Source organism: Cnephaeus nilssonii (assembly GCF_951640355.1).
Source record: "Cnephaeus nilssonii genome assembly, chromosome: 10".
Classification (NCBI taxonomy): Eukaryota; Metazoa; Chordata; class Mammalia; order Chiroptera; family Vespertilionidae; genus Cnephaeus; species Cnephaeus nilssonii.
This window is the reverse complement of record NC_137081.1, coordinates 82,276,445-82,295,435: the sequence shown is the minus strand read 5'-3', so window position 1 is coordinate 82,295,435 and position 18,991 is coordinate 82,276,445.

The following is an 18,991-nucleotide window of genomic DNA, read 5'->3' as shown; positions in this document are numbered from 1 at the left end:
TGCCAACCCCCTCCCGCCATTATAATGACCAGAACTTCTCCTGAAGCCTGAACTAGGGGGTTAAGGATGCAGGAAAAGAAAGGCAATGATGAAAAGTTCAACATTTTATCCCGCCACCTGTCCTTTCTTTTTCATTCTTTTCAATTAAAAGTAAAACAGACAAATACATATTTAGTCTGAATAAATACAGTATCTCAGGCTGAAATTATTTAGTGATTAATTTTATAAACATTTATTTTAAAATATAATTGGATTTGTGCAGTTATTTGGTCACAATGTTTTCTTTCAATTAACTCATAGTTGAAGATAACTAGTGTCAGGGGTCAATTTTAAAAAGGAACTCTCAGACTTGAAAAGGTTGGGATCCTCGTGTAGACAAAGGCAGCTGTTTCACAGAGGTTTTTTCATTTCTACCCTGGGAGTGTTGACCTCAAGATAAAGAGAACTTTAGAAACAGATGTCAGCTTGTTGGCTGGTGTCTGCACGGATTCTCTGGTGGGCCCCTGTGCCTGTTAGCCTTTCTGCTTGCATGTCTTCACTGAGGGGCCCAGTCAGTGCTCTTAGACTTGCCAATGGCCAGGCCTGAACCCCTGAGGATGGGGAGCGTGTTTTTTGAACTTATAGGGAGTCCTGCTGATCCTGTTGCAGCACAAGCAGGGAGGGCCAAGAGGGGCGTTGCGTGAGTTGCTATCCTGGGAACACTTTGAGCCTCATTTCCTGGTTTTGCCCCCTGGCCATGCTTAGAAGCAGCTTCTCCCCTGTCCTCTCTGTAGGCTGCAAGATGAATCTGTTCAAGGAGAAATGGGTTCCAGGATGGGTTTCCTTTCATTGCTCAAACTCCAGGCACCAGTGGCCTCCCTGGCTTATTCTTTTCTGCACTGTGCATGCGTGCCGCTGGGCTTCTTTGCACTGGTGCCTGTTTAATCACCGACACCACAAAGCGGGTCACTCTGGCAACCATCAGCTAGAAGAGTCACGTGGAGTGAAGGAGAGGACTCAGAATTCAGTAGGAACTTGTTAGAAAAGCACCAAATGAGGATCCAAGCAATCCTGCTTCTATTTTTAATTTCTTCATTATTCTCTTGTGGGACTTAGGACAAACATATGCCCTCACAAAAAATAAAATAACAAGATAAAATAAAATAAAACATATCTATCTATCTATCTACATATCTATCTATCATCTATCTATATTCTTGATAGTCTCCCTATCTAAAATTTTGGATGAGAAACTTAAAATCCAATCAAAACAAACCAAAAACATAAAAGGACAGATGTACATGTGATATATTTTAAGGGCAGGAGTTATTTGAGGGCAGAGAAACTTCATGAAAGTGATCTCTAATTACCAGGGGCTATGGAAACATTATATTTGACATTGGCTGAAAAGTTGCTTAATTATTCAGTTCCTGAAAATAACACTTGTTTGTTGACATTTAGGTCTTCATCATAAAAGACAAGAACAAAGACATTTTTAAAAAATTATAATTTAGCTGGGTTTGATATTTCTCTATGCTTTCGAACGTCTGCAAATATTTCATTTCCTGAATAACAGCAGGAGCCATTTCGGGATTACAGTTAGAAGTACACTGCCAAAGCTTGTTTCACATGCCAGGACTCTGCTTCTTTCCTGAGCTCCTTTGGAGCCTATAACTGCATGAATTACAAATGATAATCCAAGGAAGTGTAATGGCTTCATTAAAAGAACAGAATGTAAAATGTGATCCCTTTCCACCTCGGATTTGGACCAGAGAGCTTTTGGTCTTGATGGATTCATTTCACTTCCTTCTCTTTCTTATTCTGAGTGCAAAGGGCGGCAGTTACCCCAGTGGATTGTGGGCCCGCCTGCATTTCTGACTCTGGCTCCATGAACACTTGGCTTGCCTACTGCCCTTGATTTACTGCTCTGATACCTAGTTAGCATAGGTATCATTTTTGAAATCATTTCTGTGACAACTTTCCTTCTTCATGTCTTCCCACTCCATGCCCTCTCTGAGCTGCCCAAATCTATGTAAACATCATTTAGACCAGGACGTTCATAAGCAGGGACTGCCTTGGTCACCTTTCACCCAACGGGCATGCCCAGCTCCAGGGGCACCGAGCTCAGTAAGCCCTGCCTTCCCATAGGTTGGTCCTGTGATGCAGAAAGCCTCTGCCTCCAGGGACAAGAGTAATCAACTCTGAAGCGCTGGCTGCTCTGCGGATGGGAGTTAATTCCCATTGCATAGTAATGCTCATAAGATGAGGGCCCTGGGGAAATGTTCCCAGGCAGGACTTTTCAGAGAGGCTTATTGCTTTTCTCATCAGCTTCTAAGGCTGTTTACGAAGCATGGGCTTCTCTTTTCCCACAAGATAGCATTTGCAGAAAAAACAAACCCCTGGATAAACATACTTCACCAGGTATCATCCCTTTTACCCCCACACAAGGAAGGCTGATGCGTGTCTGGTTAGATGGGGTTTACATATTGTGGGCACATGGCTCAACCTGCCGAGCTGTCTCACAAACTCTCATTTTTTTCTCCTGCCCAAAAGGAAATCTCTGGCCCTGATAAATGAATTGAAGTGGCCACAAGCAGCGCCTCTTCGTTTTATCTCTTCAGTGCTGGGCAATACTTTTCTATACCTGCTCCATATAGCGCTGCTGCCTTATTCCAGTACCCTGGACACTACCGGACGTGGCTAATTGTGGTTAAATGTTACAGAAGTCTGACTGTGTTCTGCCTGTTTTCTCACCAATGGGCAAGGTGAATCCCACATGAAACAAATGGCTTTGCATGAATGTGATTTCCAAAAGAATCGGAATGCTCTTCCAGCCCAAACCTACTCACTCTACCTGTTCCTTTCAAGTGTGTATTTTATGAGGTCAGAGGAAGTGTGCATGGAACAATTGAGAAGCCTTTGGAATCATACAGATTTGGATTCAAATACTATATTAATTATCTCCTGATTAGTTGTGGAAATTTAAACATTCTTAGATTTAGTTCCCTTATCTGTTATGACAAATTATTGTTTTGTTTTATTTAAAAACTAGAGGCCCAGTGCATAAAATTCATGCATAGGGGTGGGGGGTGTCTCTCAGCCCAGCATGTACCTTTTCCAATCCAAACCCCTCAGGGATTGTCCAACTGCCGGTTTAGGCCCAATCCCAGAGACTGGGCCTAAACCAGCAGTCGGACATCACTCTCTCAATCCAGGACCACTGGCTCCTAACCACTTGCCTGCCTACTGGCTTGATAGCCGCCTAACTGCTCCCTTGCCAGCCTGATGGCCCCCAACTGCCCTCCCCTGCCAGCCTGATGGCCCCCAACTGCCCTCCCCTGCTGGCCTGGTCCCTCCCAACTGCCCTCCCCTGCTGGCCATCTTGTGGTGGCCATCTTTTGTCCACATGGGGGTAGCCATCTTTGACTACATAGGGGCAGCCATCTTGTGTGTTGGAGTGATGGTCAATTTGCATATTACTCTTTTATTAGATAGGATAGGAAAAAGCATACATATGTACTATCTTTATCTTTTTATTTTTCTGACAAAATTGTATCATGTATTATATCAAGAGGTGCTACACATACTCTTTCTAATCTATATTCTTCACTTAATTTTTATATCCCTCCCTGGAACTGCTGTAACAGGTCTAAAATATTGCAAAATCTAGATGTTCTATAGTTTATTGGAATACTACTTATTTATGGAAATTAGGTTTCCCTACTTTAAAAAGTGCTAAAACAAATGTTCCTGTAGTTACATTCTTAAGTACTGGTACTTTTTTCAGTATAGTAAATTTTTAAAAGTACAAATGATGAGTTCAAAGATTGTGAACATTTTAATATTTTTAAATTGCCAGATAACCTTCCAAAATTTGGTAGTGATCTACATGTCCATCAGCAAGGTGTGAGAGAATCTGATAGGGAGGACTTATAATCTAATAGATAGAGCACTTGAATTAATCTGAAAAGTAATCATATTATTTTAAATCTTAGAACACATATACTTATGTGAACAGGGGGTTAAGTGTCATATGTGAGTAGGGGGTTAAGTTTTTCTTAGAGTTTCCTTTTCAAGGCCCATGCGAAGCAATTGAGAAGGTGACTCAGCCGTGAATTCAGCAAGCAGAACCGATAAGCAGGGTCAGACTGACCCACCAGGAGTCAAAACATCACCTCATCAACATAATCTCATCGCCTGATGACTAATTACAATAGCTGACATCTGCAGACCTGCAGGCCTGCACATAGCTGCATTCGTCACCCCAGCCCCTTCCCCTTTATAATCCGGTCCCCTACACCTTGCTGGAAGGCAAGATTGGATGCTTGTAAGCGCCCTGTCTTCTTGGTTGGCTAGCCTTCTCAATAAGTGCCTAATATGACTCTACCCTGCCTTTGCTATTAGACACAGCGACAGGCAGCCCGAGCCCAACCGTGGGTTTCCAAGCATGTGAAAGAACAAATCTGTTCTTCCACATGCTTGGAAACTCCTGCTGTTTCACTCTTTCTAATTTTTGTCAGTTTTATGGTTGAAGATGGTATCTTTTTTTATTTTTATTTGAATTTGTACTTCCAAAAATCTAAAATATGTAACGATTCTTCATAGTAAGGTCACATAGAGGTGCTCTATAAATCAGAACTGTTAGGAAGAAATCATGTTTAGCATTTTTAATTTTTTTATTTTTTTTTTAGAGAAAGGGGATATTCCAGAGGGTGAGCTCGGTTGGCAACATTAGACAGAGTCACACCTGGGCCCATACTTTTGGTCTTGCATTTCTGACAGCAGATCAGTCAGCCCATTCAAACTTAGTTTCCCAAGTAACTTGACATTATGACCGGGGTCATGTTGTGAACTTTGGGTCACAAACCCAAATGTGGTACTTAAGAAAATAAAATTACTTCATGTATTTCATATGCTATCCTTGTTGATTTACTAACGTTTCATATGTGAAGGAAATCAATATAGTGAGATTATCTCCACAGAATAAGAGCACTGCCTTTGCCACAGACCACGGACGGACTGCTGCCACTAATTAAACTCCCACTCCCACCCTAAAGTCATAGGGACTTGGGTCAATGAGGAAAGGTGATTTGTCAGATTGCAACTCAGAGGTTAGATGAATTTTTTCAAACTTTAATGAGAAATGCATTCACCTATACTTGATATGTATTAGCAATAAGAAAATATTGTGAATTTCATGGCTAATGACAATAAGAACAGAAAATGTGCTGAGCTTTTATTTGGACCAAGTACATTTCTAATTTTTAAAAATGAACGATGTCATCTAATCCTCAGTACAATATTATGAATCATTTGTTATCTCCATTTTACAAGGTGAGGAGAGGGTGAGGCACTCACCCCAGGTTAACAGAGTAGGTAATTGGAAGAGGTATGTTTTCAAGCCAGGGAGTCCAGGTTTGAGACCAAGTGCTTCTTTGTTTACTTGTCCAAGTCACCAACTAGTGAACAGTAGTGATGTGATCACCTCCACCACCATCACCCCCCCAAAAAAAATACACACTAAAAATTAAGTGAGTTGCCCAATAAACAAGAGAAGTACAGCTGCTTAAAATTCCAGTGTGGGGTCATTAGTTAGCCTTATTTATGAAATCCATAAATGAATTCTGTAACCCAGTTTCAATGGGCAGAATTAAAATTTAAAGTCACTTCTTTTCATAAAACTTCCTTACCGCATCAACTTAGTGTCTGGTTAGGAAAGAAACTGCACAAGTTACTTTAACAAAGATAATTTAAGCCCTAGCTGGTTTGGCTCAGTGGATAGAGCATCGGCCTGCAAACAGAAAGGTCCCAGGTTCGATTCCGGTCAAGGGCACATGCCCGCGTTGTGAGCTCGATCCCCAGTGGGGGGCTTGCAGGAGGCAGCTGATCAATGATTCTCTCTCATCATTGATGTTTCTATCTCTCTCTCCCTCTTCCTTCCTCTCTGAAGTCAATAAAATATATATATATATATATATATGTATATATATATATATATATATATATATTTAAAAAAATAAAGGATTTGTTAATTATTAGAGAATTGAAATATTCAAAGGGAACATAGAAAAAGGAGCTGCAAGAAGAAACTATGGATGTTAGGGTCTTGGAGGAGGAGCCCGGAGAACTCGGGTCCAGACCCTGGCAAGCGCTGCTGTCTCCCAGACACAGCAAGGCTGGTTTTAGGGTATGGAAAAAACTGCAAGTAGGAACCCACTGCTGTCCCCACTGAGGAATAGTTGAAGAGTAATTGCTGCAGTGAGATTGATAGGGATAGGGAACAATCAGAAGGTACAACTATTTTCTCCCTTCTCCAGTCTTTCTGTCACCCTCAAGAGCCCCTATTCACAGAGACTAACAGGGACCCAGGTGACAAAGCAGAAATGAGGTACGCAGAGTTTCAGCCTCAGCATTGCAGAGCTGAGTTTGAAGCTGAGAAACAAATGCTTCATCCCCAGCACATTCCGCCCTTTCAACTTCTTGACAGTTTTTCGGGTCCTTCTACACATATCTGAATTTCCCTACCATGTCAAATATAACTTTGTGCTCACCTAACAAGATGCAATTCCTTCCTTAAAAGATTCTCTAAGCCTCTCTTTAAAATAAGGTAAAAAAGAGGAAATTTATCATTAGAAAATATTGTAAAGGTTATTATACACACACACTTGTTTTAGTTGGTTTGGGCTGCTATAATAGAACTAGAGGCCCAGTGCATGATTGAATCATGCACGTGTAGGGTCCCCTACACGCTTTTGCTTTTGATCACGGGGAGCTGGGTGCCTGTCCGCTAGTGCACCAGGCCTTTCAGAAGCCTCCAGCGCGGCGGAGGCTTCTGAAAGGCCTGGTGTCTGAGCGGACAGGCATCCAGCTGCCACGCTTTCACTTTCGATCGCTGGTGCACCAGGCCTTTCAGAAGCCTCCGGCGTGGCAGAGGCTTCTGAAAGGCCTGGTGCTTGAGTGGAAAGGCATCCAGCTGCCACACTTTTGCTTTTGATCCCGGGGAGCTGGGTGCCTGAGCGGACAGGCACCCAGCTCCCACGCTTTTGATGGTCCGTGGCAGCTGAGGGGGGCTACCCTGCTGTTGAGAGGCGCAGGGGGCGGGACTCCCACCCCCTGCACCTCTCAACGGCCGCTGAGGGGGGCTGCCGTGGACACCTGGCTACCCTGCCGTTGAGAGGCGCAGCTGGGTGTCCGCGCAGGCCCCCTCAGCGGCCGCGGATCTGACCTCGATCTGGCCGTTGAGAGTCGCAGGGGGCGGGAATCCCGCCCCCCTCAGTGGCAGCGGATCCGTGCCTCTCAATGGCCGGATAGGCCACCCCGAGTCCCGCCCCCCAGCCTCCCACCGCCCAATCGTGGGCGTAGCGGAGTGATGGTAATTTACATTTTACTCTATTATTAGATAGGATACTGTAGATTGAAAGGCTTATAAACAGCAGACATTTATTTTTCCCAGTTCTACAGTCAAGGTGCCAGTTCTACAATCTAGTGTGTGAGGGCTCATATCTGGCCTGTAGATGAGTGACTCTCTTCTTGTTGTAACCCTCACATGGTGAAGAACAGAGAGAGGTAGCCCTCTCACATCTCTTCTTATAAGGTACTAGTTCCACCCTCATAGCCTATGTACCTTCCAAGTCCCCACTTCCTAATACTATCCCATTGAGTGTTAAAATTTCAACCTTTGAATCTGGGGGGTGGGGGACATTTAGTCAATAACAACATTGAAAAGGAAATATTCAGGTGTGAATGAGTATATTAATCTTGTTGCTCTAGAAAGTTTATGAAAAAGATTAATGATAAGAAGATAGGTTGAGTCTCTTGAAGGGGATTTTAAAGACTTTAAATTTGACTCCATAGCTAACAGAAAGATAGTTAAGCTATTGGGGTAAAACAATAGTGATGTGAAAATAAACTTTCACACAATGATTATTTCAGGGATTGTGTGCAAGGCTTCATGAAAACAGCACAATAATACAGGTGTGACATGAATACATAATGTGAGGTGGAACTTTGGAGATGGGAGAAACCAAATCCAGTATGGTTATGAGCCTCATTACACCTCTACAATTGGTTGATTGGAAAGAAAGAAGCTGAAGTTGGGTCATCTCACTTTAAGAACTGGCCAATAGCGTGACTGGGACTTCAAGGTTATTGCCAACATTCTAAATCCCTTACTTCAAAAATGTGTGGAAATACTAGAGAATTATCAATCAGATTAAGACTGTAAGGAATCTGATCAGTTCATAGCAGCATAGTCCAAGCTATCATCTTTTTTTTTTAATCTAGATTACCACAATAGTTCCCTTCTCCTTGCCTATGCACCCCTTGCAGATCTGATTAATTTTCCACATGGCAGCTAAAGACATCTTTCCAAACACCAGTTGAACCACAATTCTCCCCTCCTCAGCTTTGTTTAGTGTCTTCTCATGGCACTGAGAATAAAATAACATATTATATGCTGCATGGTCTTGCCTAATTTGGCTCCTGCTGACGTATATTTTTTCCTCTTCATACTCACTTCAGCTGGAATGGCTTCTTAAAATTTTCTTGGTTATTAAATGCTTTTCTCTACTCTGTGAATTTGACCTTGCTGTTTGTGTTGTTGGAAAACTTTTCCAAAAGGCTTCAAATGCCCAACCCTAAGAGGCCTTTTCTAACTTTCACTAAACTCTGCTGATTCCTCTTAAAACCCTTTTTTTTTCCTTTCATAAGTTTTTTGTTTGTTTTGTTTTACAGTTTTGAACTATGACAAGACTAAATATAGGACTTTTATTTGCCCCTTGTCTGAATCTGCTGAAAAGGAAAGACAGAGCTTAACTTCCCATTCTTTGTCTCTTGATTGACTAGCTAAGATCAGAACTGCTTGTCATAATTGATTAGCTAAAATTAGAACTGTTCATTATAAAATAATTATGCTGAGGTAGCTATCCACAGAGAAAAACATTTCCTGTTAGATAACTGACTGCAATTTCCCTTGCCTACAGAACAACCCCACCTATAAACTGCCCCATGGGCAACTTGTTTACACCTCCTGATATAAATCTAAGGCAAAACTACCCTGCTACCTCGCTGAGATACTCCAATCTTTGGAGATGCTCTGTTAAAATAACCTGAATATAATCAACCTCCTTGCAGTTCTGGTTTTTGTCTTTGAAAATTATATATTTATTAATGTGTTTTCTTTCTTTAAAATTTTTTTTAAATCCTCACCTGAGGACATGTTTTTATTGATTTTTTTAGAGAGAGGGAGGAAGGGGGGAAGAGAGAGAAAAAGAGAGAGAAAGAGAGAGAAAGAGAGAGAGAGAGAGAGAGAGAGAGAGAGAGAGAGAGAGAGAGACATCAATGTGAGAGAGAACTATACTAGTAGATCAGCTGCTTCCTATATATGCCCAGAAGACCAAAACTACAACCTAGATATGTGCCCTGACTGGGAATTGAACCCACAACCTTTTGGTGTATGTGATGACTCTCCAACTAACTGAGCCACCCAGCCAGGGCAACTAATGTGTTTTCTTGTTTAATGTATGTTCCTACCGACATCTCTTGCCCCTTCTTTCACATGAACTAGATTCCAACCTTTGTGAGGGAAGAGACCGTGCAATTGTGTTTACACCAGTAACACCAACACCTCATGAGCCTGACCACAGGAGACACTTCATAAACATAAATGAATAAATGAATGCACACAAAAGCCTCGGGTGTCTCCAGATAGTGACAAGACTTGCAAAATGCAGGAGGCAGTATCACTGAAGTCAGTGGCCAGGAGTGTGTGGAACAGCATCTGGCCCCTGGAAAGGGGGCTGTGAGAACAAGGCAGGTTGTTATGGAATTACCCTGGAGGACTGAGTTCAGGTGAACTCTTCTATCCTAGCAGGTGATCTAGACTAGAGATCAGGAACTTTGGCCCAAGTCCAGACTAATAGGTTCCCCCATAAATAGCAAGGATAGGCTACAGCGAAAATGGTGCTAAGGCTCAAACTGTCAGGCTAAGTTTTCTACAGCAGCAAGAACAACTCTAACACACAAGCGTATGAGTCTGACTATATTGATCTGTTGGCAACCTTTGTCTAGTGTGGCTCAGAACATGCAGGTAATGATCTTGGTCTTATATCTGAACATAAATAGGGAAACATAAACATATAGTTATAATGGAAAAGAAAAAATACATAGGAAAAATATAACCTCAGGTATAATCCAAGAAGTAAAAACATTGTTTTTCTTTTATGAATTTGGAAAAGATTGGGAAAGATTGAGTGTTTAAGAAACAAGCATTCTTACACATAACTTATTGAAGTGTACATTATTTCAACTTTTTTTGAGGTCAGTTGGCTATATGTACCAGTATCCTAAAATGTTCATTTATTCAAATAATATGATTTCTAGAAATGTGTCTTGAAGATACATGTATACACAAATATTTATTGCTAAATATCATACTTACAGTTCTATGCAGAATAAAAACTTGAAAACCAGTTAATATTTAACAATAACAGAATAATTGAATTAGGTCCTATTTATGTATTCTTTAAGATCATGCTTGCTTTTCTAATAATAAACCTCAAATCTCAGTGGCTTAACAGAGTGGGAGGTATTTCTCACAACTCCCGGTGAGGGAGGTCCTGACGAATCTACTTCATGCAGTCACTCAGGGATCCAGGCTGACGGAAGCTCTGCCACTCAGGACATGTGATTTCCCAGGTGTTTCTGGATATTCATTTCCAACTGGCAGGTGGAGGAAGGAGAAAAAGTAGAAGTTTTTGGAGGAGGTTCTTGTGTGCTAGAGCAGAAGAACATACATCATTTATGTACAGAAATGGCATACATCATTTATGCACATACATAACTAGCCAATATGAAGTCACATGACCCAATTTGCATATTAGGCTTTTATTATATAGGATAATGCAAAAGATCTAAGAAAGAATGTCCCTATTTGGGGACTCTACACTATAACGGAGAAGTGTGTGTCTTCAACAAGGAGCTAGCTGTTTGGGCCACAAATGGATAATTGTACAGCCATAAAGATGTGGAACCAAAGAATATTTAATGAGATGTGTGCAAAATTAGTATGATTCTAGTTATACAAAAGCACAACAAACAAACAAAAACATGGACAAGTTTTTCCAAAGTGATTGGAGGGGTGGGCACAGAATTTCAAAGAAATGCACCAATATATTAACAGAGACTTTTTCTAGTAGTTGGATTACAGATACTATTAATTTTTTTTTCATGTTTCTCTATGCTTTTTTTCATTCTCTATAATCCACAATATTTTAATCAGATTATGAAAAGTTATAAAACGAGAAAATAAAGAAAGGATTTGGTACATTCTCTGTATCTTCTCAGATGTAATTAGAAAGCTGAAAAATTTAGCTCATGTTTTCTGCTTTCCAAGAGTCTTTAATCCTAGACAAATATGATTAACAGATATCAAACATTTGGAGAATTATATGAGAAAAGTCCATCGTGTTAATTTATTTAACTTAATATTTTTTTAGGCACTGTTTGAAAATGTTATGATCTGCCAAAACGATGCTGAGGCAAAGGTTCCTTCCATAGTGTGTTAAAATGATTGTGAGTCAACCCATTTGCTTTCTTGCCATCATGAGTGGGAGGGGTCCCTATGCTTCCCCAGAGAGCCACAAGGGCTGTGCTGAGTTCCTGGTATATCTACAGTGATCAATCCCAGCACAAGTTTATGGGCTATTCATAATTTAAAATCATATCTCAAGTCAGCCAAGTACAAGTTAGAGTCTATTACTTTTCTCCAGATATCCTTTTGAAATTTTGCCCCTCCTACACAATTTGGATCTTTTTGTAGTAACCTGGGGAGCATGTCAGGGACAGTGATGGATATTGGTGCTTTAGGAGAGCCATGTGAGTTTGATTGTCTGTAGTTGGTACATATTTGGGGGCAGATGCTTTGACTTGCAATATCTCAAAAATCAAACTTAATATTGCATAGCATTTGTGATGGTTTTAGTGCTTCCGTGCTGTTTTTGTGAAATGAATTTTTACCTCTTTCCAATTTTTTGAACAGCACCAATGATTTTCATTTTGCATTATCCTATATAATAAAAGCCTAATATGAAAATTGTTTCCTTGACCGGGAGTTTGACCGGGAGTTCAACTGCTCACAATGACGTGAGCTGACCATCAGGGGGTGGTGTGGAACATGGCAGGTGTTGGTGATGGGGCACTGGCAGCAGGCGGCAATGGAGGCACTGCCAGCCCTGATGGGACCCGATGAGAGTGGGACCGCGGCGGGATGGTGGAGCAAGTGAGCAGGTGGCACCAGGCCAAGGTGGGTGAGAGCGGGGGCCTGATCACCCTGCCAATAGCCCCACAGAAGGCAACCAGTGGTAGGGGTTCGGGACCAGCCCCAACTGATGACTCCACTGATGGCAACAAGTGACCGGCAGGCCCTGATCACCCAATCGGGGCCAGGCCCCAGGGTAGGTCGGGAAACTGGGGGTGGGTGGCAGCAATCAACCTCCTGCGGTGCCCAGGCAAGGGACTGCGACCTCTCATTGGTTACCTGGGGGCAGGGGTGACGGGGATGGAGGTGCAGTGAGAATGCAGTGTGTCCACTGAGCTCGCTGTCATGCCCCCTGCTACCCTCTGCCAGGTCACCAGGGCTCATGTACCGGGGAAACCACCAGGACTGCAGGGATTCACCCAGGAGCCAGTCTGCAAGGCTGGCCAGGAGAGAGTGCACTGCCCGCCTGGCATCTGTCTGGAGCTGCTGGGCAGCCCAGAGGTCAGCTGGGATCGGCCCTTTCACTCCAGATGCTTACGCTTCGATTGCTGGCCAGGCCTAGGGACCACACCCGTGCACAAATTTTGTGCACCGGGCCTCTAGTATACTAATACTCTTCTTTTGGTCCTTGGATAAATTAAAAAAAATGTTTTGAGAAAAAAAAAAAAAAGACTTAAAACTGTGAAACCTAATCACCATGAATGATGAACCAAATGTTTTGGTTACTAGTACCTAGTCTGTAGTTTAATTGTTTTAGCAATGATCAGTTTAAGGAGCAATAAAAATACAAGGAAATGTAGGCTATGGTAAATTAGATAATCCTTCCTTCTGATGAACTGTTTCCCTTATTCCATGATATTTCTCTATATGTGAAAAACACATCTTGAATACTAAAGCATTTGCAATGAAAAGAATAAAATTAAATACCCAGGGTCTCCCCAGCACCTCTATCTTTCTGATAACCAGGTAGTGTTTAAGTGATATAATAATTTTCATCCTCAATATTAATCCATAAGTAGATAGTAATCTATCAGTAGATGGGTGATATTTATAATTTTAATAGTCTCAGATTCAAAGATATTGTGACAAATAATAGAAAAGATATGTTTATTTTATTATAATTTTATTCAATTTTAAAAACTTATTTTTTTAACTAAGCCAGGTATAAAGCAAGCATGAGGGTGGCATATAAATTTTATCATATAAATGTTGGTAGTGTGCAGATAAAAATCAGTATGATTTATATTTAAGAAAAATTCAGATTTTTTGCATCATTATGGTACTAATATAAAAGCATAAGTTCTTAAAATAAACTTTGGAGAAGAAAACATTTATATTAATTGTGTCAAGCTGCTAGACCCTTATCCTGGATCTCCTAATATTTAAAACATTCATAACTACTTACTTAATGGCTGCAGCCTAGAATGTATATAAGTGTATGTGGGTGTTGGGAAAGTTATCTACAGTGTGTGTGTATATATATAATATCATATGCATACTGTATATATTACAGTATTTTCCGGCGTATAAGATGACTGGGTGTATAAGATTTTCCTGGGTTAAAAAAGTCATTTTATACGCCAGAAAATACGGTAGTCCAATATATCTAATCCATTATATCTAATCCCATCAATATAGTCCAATATACCGTATTTTCCAGCGTATGAAACTACTTTTTAACCCAGGAAAATCTTATACGCCCAGTCATCTTATATGCCAGAAAGTATGGTATATATGTGCATATAATATATATAATAAATATATACCATATATTTTATAATAAGTATATAATAACATACTATATAATATAATATAGACATATAATACAGTATATAATAAAAATATAATACAATACAAATATATAGTATAATAAATACAGTATTACAATTTTCTGTGTTAGCTCTGAAGAAACGTCATTCCCTTTAATTCCTTCAGAGTATTCTGAGGATTCCCCAAGACATGTCTCCTACGTGCTCCACAGGCCAGAGTTTTTGGAGATTTCACGCATACACTGTTTTTCTCCATCTCTCCTTCTGGCTTACTCTGACACCATCTACCATAGCTACACTAGCTGATGCAGCAAGTATGGAGTTAGCACCTCCAAAGGTGCCACCATTGCTGTTGCCTGCCAGGTGCCACCACAGCGGCTGGTGCTCACCCATTTCGGGATGAAGTTCTGCATGCCCAACATCAAATGTGCAGATGTGTGCAATAAGTCCTGCCGACACTGCTGGTGCAGACATTCATCCCTGCAGAAGATTTTGGCACAAATTCTTTGTGAAACGGTTCTTTCATATTTCATTAACCTTCACGTAATACTATTGATTTCAGACATGTGACCTGGGGGCTGTGCCAGAAGATAATTGAAGTGACTGAGACTTGTGTTCACAATTACTGCACTGCTCTAATGAGGACACATGGTCCTTGGACCACGCTTGTGAACTTGATTTCTTCTTCCCTCACAGTGGGTCCCTCCTTCTCAAAGAGTTTCATGATTTACCATGTAACTAGAGTCCTAAAAGACTTACCCTAAAAGTCTACCCAACATATACAGACATAGCTGAATCCTAAAATGGACAAAGCTTAACCTCAAGCTGGGAGCCTTGCTACAAATATTTATGATGGAATATGTCAAAAAGGGCCTAAGCCAAAATAAGTGGGAAATTTCAGATAAAGACCCAGCTGGTATGGCTCCGCAATTGAGCATTGACCTATGAACCAAGAGGTCATGGTTCAATTCCCAGTGAGGGCACATGCCCAGGTTTCAGGCTCAGTCCCCAGTGTGAGGTGTGCAGAAGGCAGCTGATCAATGATTCTTTCTCATCATTGATGTTTCTATCTTCCTCTTCTTTCCTCTCTGAAATCAATAAAAATATATTTTTAAAAAAATAAAATTTCAGATAAAGAGAGATTATGTTCACTGCTGCCATAACAAATATTGGCAGGATGTTGTAACATAAATTAAGTGGAGTGTATGATATCATCATTTCCAAAGGGGAGGGCATCTCTAGCAGCTTGCAAAAATAAAAATAAAAAATGTTAGCAGGGTCAACTTAGGGACCATAGTACCATACAAACTCTGTAGCTTACAATCCTGAAAATGTCTTATAAGAAAAGGAAAGGCTGGGAAATTTATCAGGGCATTGAGACATTATCCAGTCAATTCAAGTTCACTTCATTCTGTATGCATGATGTAATTTGAAAGAAAGTGGAGTGATATATGAGTAAGAATTCCAAATAAAAAAGCCTATGGACTTGGATGATAAATGCTACTTAAAATAGAACTATTTCAGCAGCAAAAGGCCTGATTTGTATAGAAGATCCTAGTTGGAGGCTATTATTCATGTTCCTGCTTTTCTATTTAGTGCAACACCTCCCTCTCCATCCATACAATCCCTTAGGAGACTTGAAGAAGGTCAGGTGAATAACCTTTGGCAGTGTATAATGGAAGAGGGAAGGGTCTAGGATTAGTGGGGAATTATTAAGGTTGTTAAGGAATTTTGAGAAAAGGCCAGAGCATCTGGGGTGGAGATTCTTGCATGCTTTTTTTGTGAGTTAAGGCAGCTAATGTCACATTACTAGAAATAAACAGCAATGTTTTTCAGTGATGTATGTCAATCCAAAAGAAAGACATCTACACTAATAAAAGAGAAACATGCAAATTGACCGTCCCTCTGCTATGCGCACCAGCCAATCAGAGCGAGTATGCACATTAACCCAACAAAGATGGCAGTTAATTTGCATACACAGGAGCGGAGCAAGACTGAAGACAGCGTAGAAGGAAGCCAAGCACTGCAGAAGGTAGTGAAGCTGCAGAGAAGCAAGCGGGGCAGCGGAAACGGGAGGGAAGCAAGTGGGGCGGCAGAGACTGGAGGGAAGCCCACCTCAGCAGGCTTCACTCCCTTCTCTGCTTTGCTCTGGCCTCAGGAAGCCTTATTCTTGCAGGAATAAGCCCGAGGAAGCCCTATTCCTGCAGGAATCTTTCTGCATAGGGCCTCTAGTAATGATAATAAATTGGCAGGTTTCCACAAATATGCCCCTAAATTATACAAAAAAGGGAGAGAATAGAAATTAAAGGGAAAGTGGACAAATCTTCCACCATAGTGGGAGATTTTATGTACCCTCACAGAAACTCATCGAACTTGCTGACAAAAATTGTTCAGGGCATAGAAGATAAAGGTAACACAATAACTAATGTTTGATCTAATCAATTTATTTTAAATGATACAGCCAACTAGAAAAATATCCCAGATGTTTGAAGTACATATGGAATAGTTACAAAATTGATCATTGGATAATCCATTAAGTGAGCCACTGCAAATTTAAAATTATTGAAAGAATTTAGATTATATTCTCTTACCCCATTGAAATTAAACTATAAATCTATTAAAAATATAACTAGAAATGCCCATGTATTTCAAAATTAGGTAAAATATTTAAAAATAACACATGGATTATAGGAGAATCCTAAGAAAATAAGAAAAATATTTTGAAGTAAGTGATTATGGAGCTGTGACATATCAAAAATTGTAGAATATAGCTAAATCAGGACTTATAGAGAAGTTTCTATATTTAGATGTTAGAAAACCAGAATGGCTGGACAATCATAATCTAAATATCCCTCTAAGAATGATTTTAAAATGGGAAAACAATTAAATCAAGTTAAATTAAAAGAAAATAAAAATATTAATTAGGGAAACTATTAATGAAATAGAAACCTATAATAGAGATAATCTACAAAGCCCAAACCTTACTCCCTAAAAAAAAGGTTAATAAATGACTGGTAACTTCAATCAAGACAGAAAGAGTGAAAGAACATGAAGGAAAAGATATAAACAGCAAATATCGGGAATGGAGAGTAACAGGTTTGCAAAATATTACAATATGACAATTTTTTATGTCAATGAATAGAAAAATGTAGGTGTAATATACATTTCTGAGAAAAGGAAACAACTTATTAAATTGTCATAAAACATTGTCATAAAAATCTCAATTATTTAATATTTAGTGAATAACTGGAATCTGTAATTTAAAGACATTGTAATTCAAAGCAAAAACAAAATAAAACAAAAGAGAATACCAGGCACAGATGGTTTCTATGGTGAATTTTTCCTAAAGGGTATAAAGAACAGGGATATTATACAAAGTCTTGCTTTAGGTAAAGGGAATACTAAGTCAATCAGTGTAGTGCATTACAATAATTGAAAACAGAAAAAAGTCAGAATTATGTGATTATCTCAAAACATTAGGCAAACATTTGAGAGAACTCAACATCCACTCAAGAATTTAAAAACAAAACAAAACTTAGATAAGTATCCATAAAGGGCTGCCTTAAACTCTAGAAAACCTATAGCTCACAATGACTACTTGTACTTAATATTTTACTTAATCTCCTAGCCAATATAATAAAGCTAGAAAAATACACAAAAATAAAAGAAAAAAAAAACACATAAAGATTGGAAGCAAAAATAAATTATTATTTCCAGACAATTACATTGTACATTAAAAACTCCAAAAAGACCTACACATTTACATGAAGCTCAGAAACAAGAAATGTTAATTTGTGGGTTCAGTAGTTGATTTTGAGAAGGAGGAAGAGTAAAAGGTTGTGAGAGTGCACAAACTGATGCTTTTCAGGGGGTGGTGATGTCCTTACTACTGACTCAGTTCCTGGTCACACTGGAAGATTCACTTTGTGAATATTCATGGAGTTGTACTCCTATTTTTTTTTCATTTTCTCTTCTGTAGATTCTAGTTTTATAAACAACTAGAGGCCCAGTGCATGAAATTCGTGCATTGGGGGGATCCCTCAGCCCGGCCTGCACCTTCTCACAGAACGGGAGCCCTCAGGGGATGTCTGACTGCTGGCTTACGCCTGCTCCCTCCAGTCCTAAACCTTCAGTCAGACATCCTTAACACTGCCGCAGAGGCGGGAGAGGCTCCTGCCACCGCCACTGCACTCGCCGACCATGAGCTGGGCTTCTGGCTGAGCAGTGCTCCTCCTGTGGGAGCGCACTGACCATCACAGGGCAACTCCTGCACTGAGTGTCTGCCCCTTGGTGGTCAGTGTGTGTCATAGTGACCAGTCGTTCCACTGTTTGGTCAATTTGCATATTAGCCTTTTATTATATTGGACTATAGAAAGGCATATCTTCTTCAACTAGATGATTTGATGTTATGAAGGCTCCATCTTTGCCTCACCCAGAATCATTGTGTCTGCTACACTATGGAACATGGCATTACAGCTGAAAGTCTCTCCTTGTCACCTTCTGGGAAAACAGAATGTGTGTCCATCATAATAACCTGGGGCTGACACCTTTCTTATTCTAGTTTCGGCCCAAATATCAATGCCTTCTTCTCTTCCTAAGTTGAGAGTTCCTCCTGCATCCCCACTCCTGGGAATCGATCCCACAACTCAGGTATGTGCCCTGACCGGGAAGCAAACTCTTGGTTCTTCTGTTTATACTCAATCGCTGAACTACACTGGCCAGGCTCACCTGTGTATTTTTTAACTGCATGACTTCGAGCAACTTACTTAAACTCACTGAGCCTCAATTTTCTAATTTCAAAATAAAAATAACAATGATTACTCAGTAATTTACAGTAAGGAATAGAATAAAATAATCTATGAGCAATGTTTTTATTGAATTTGTCTCACAGAATACTAATTCCATTACCCTCATAAATTATTTTTGAATCAAAATGGTCAATGGAAAAGTATCCTTTATGTAATAGAAAAATTAATGTCTTTTTTCT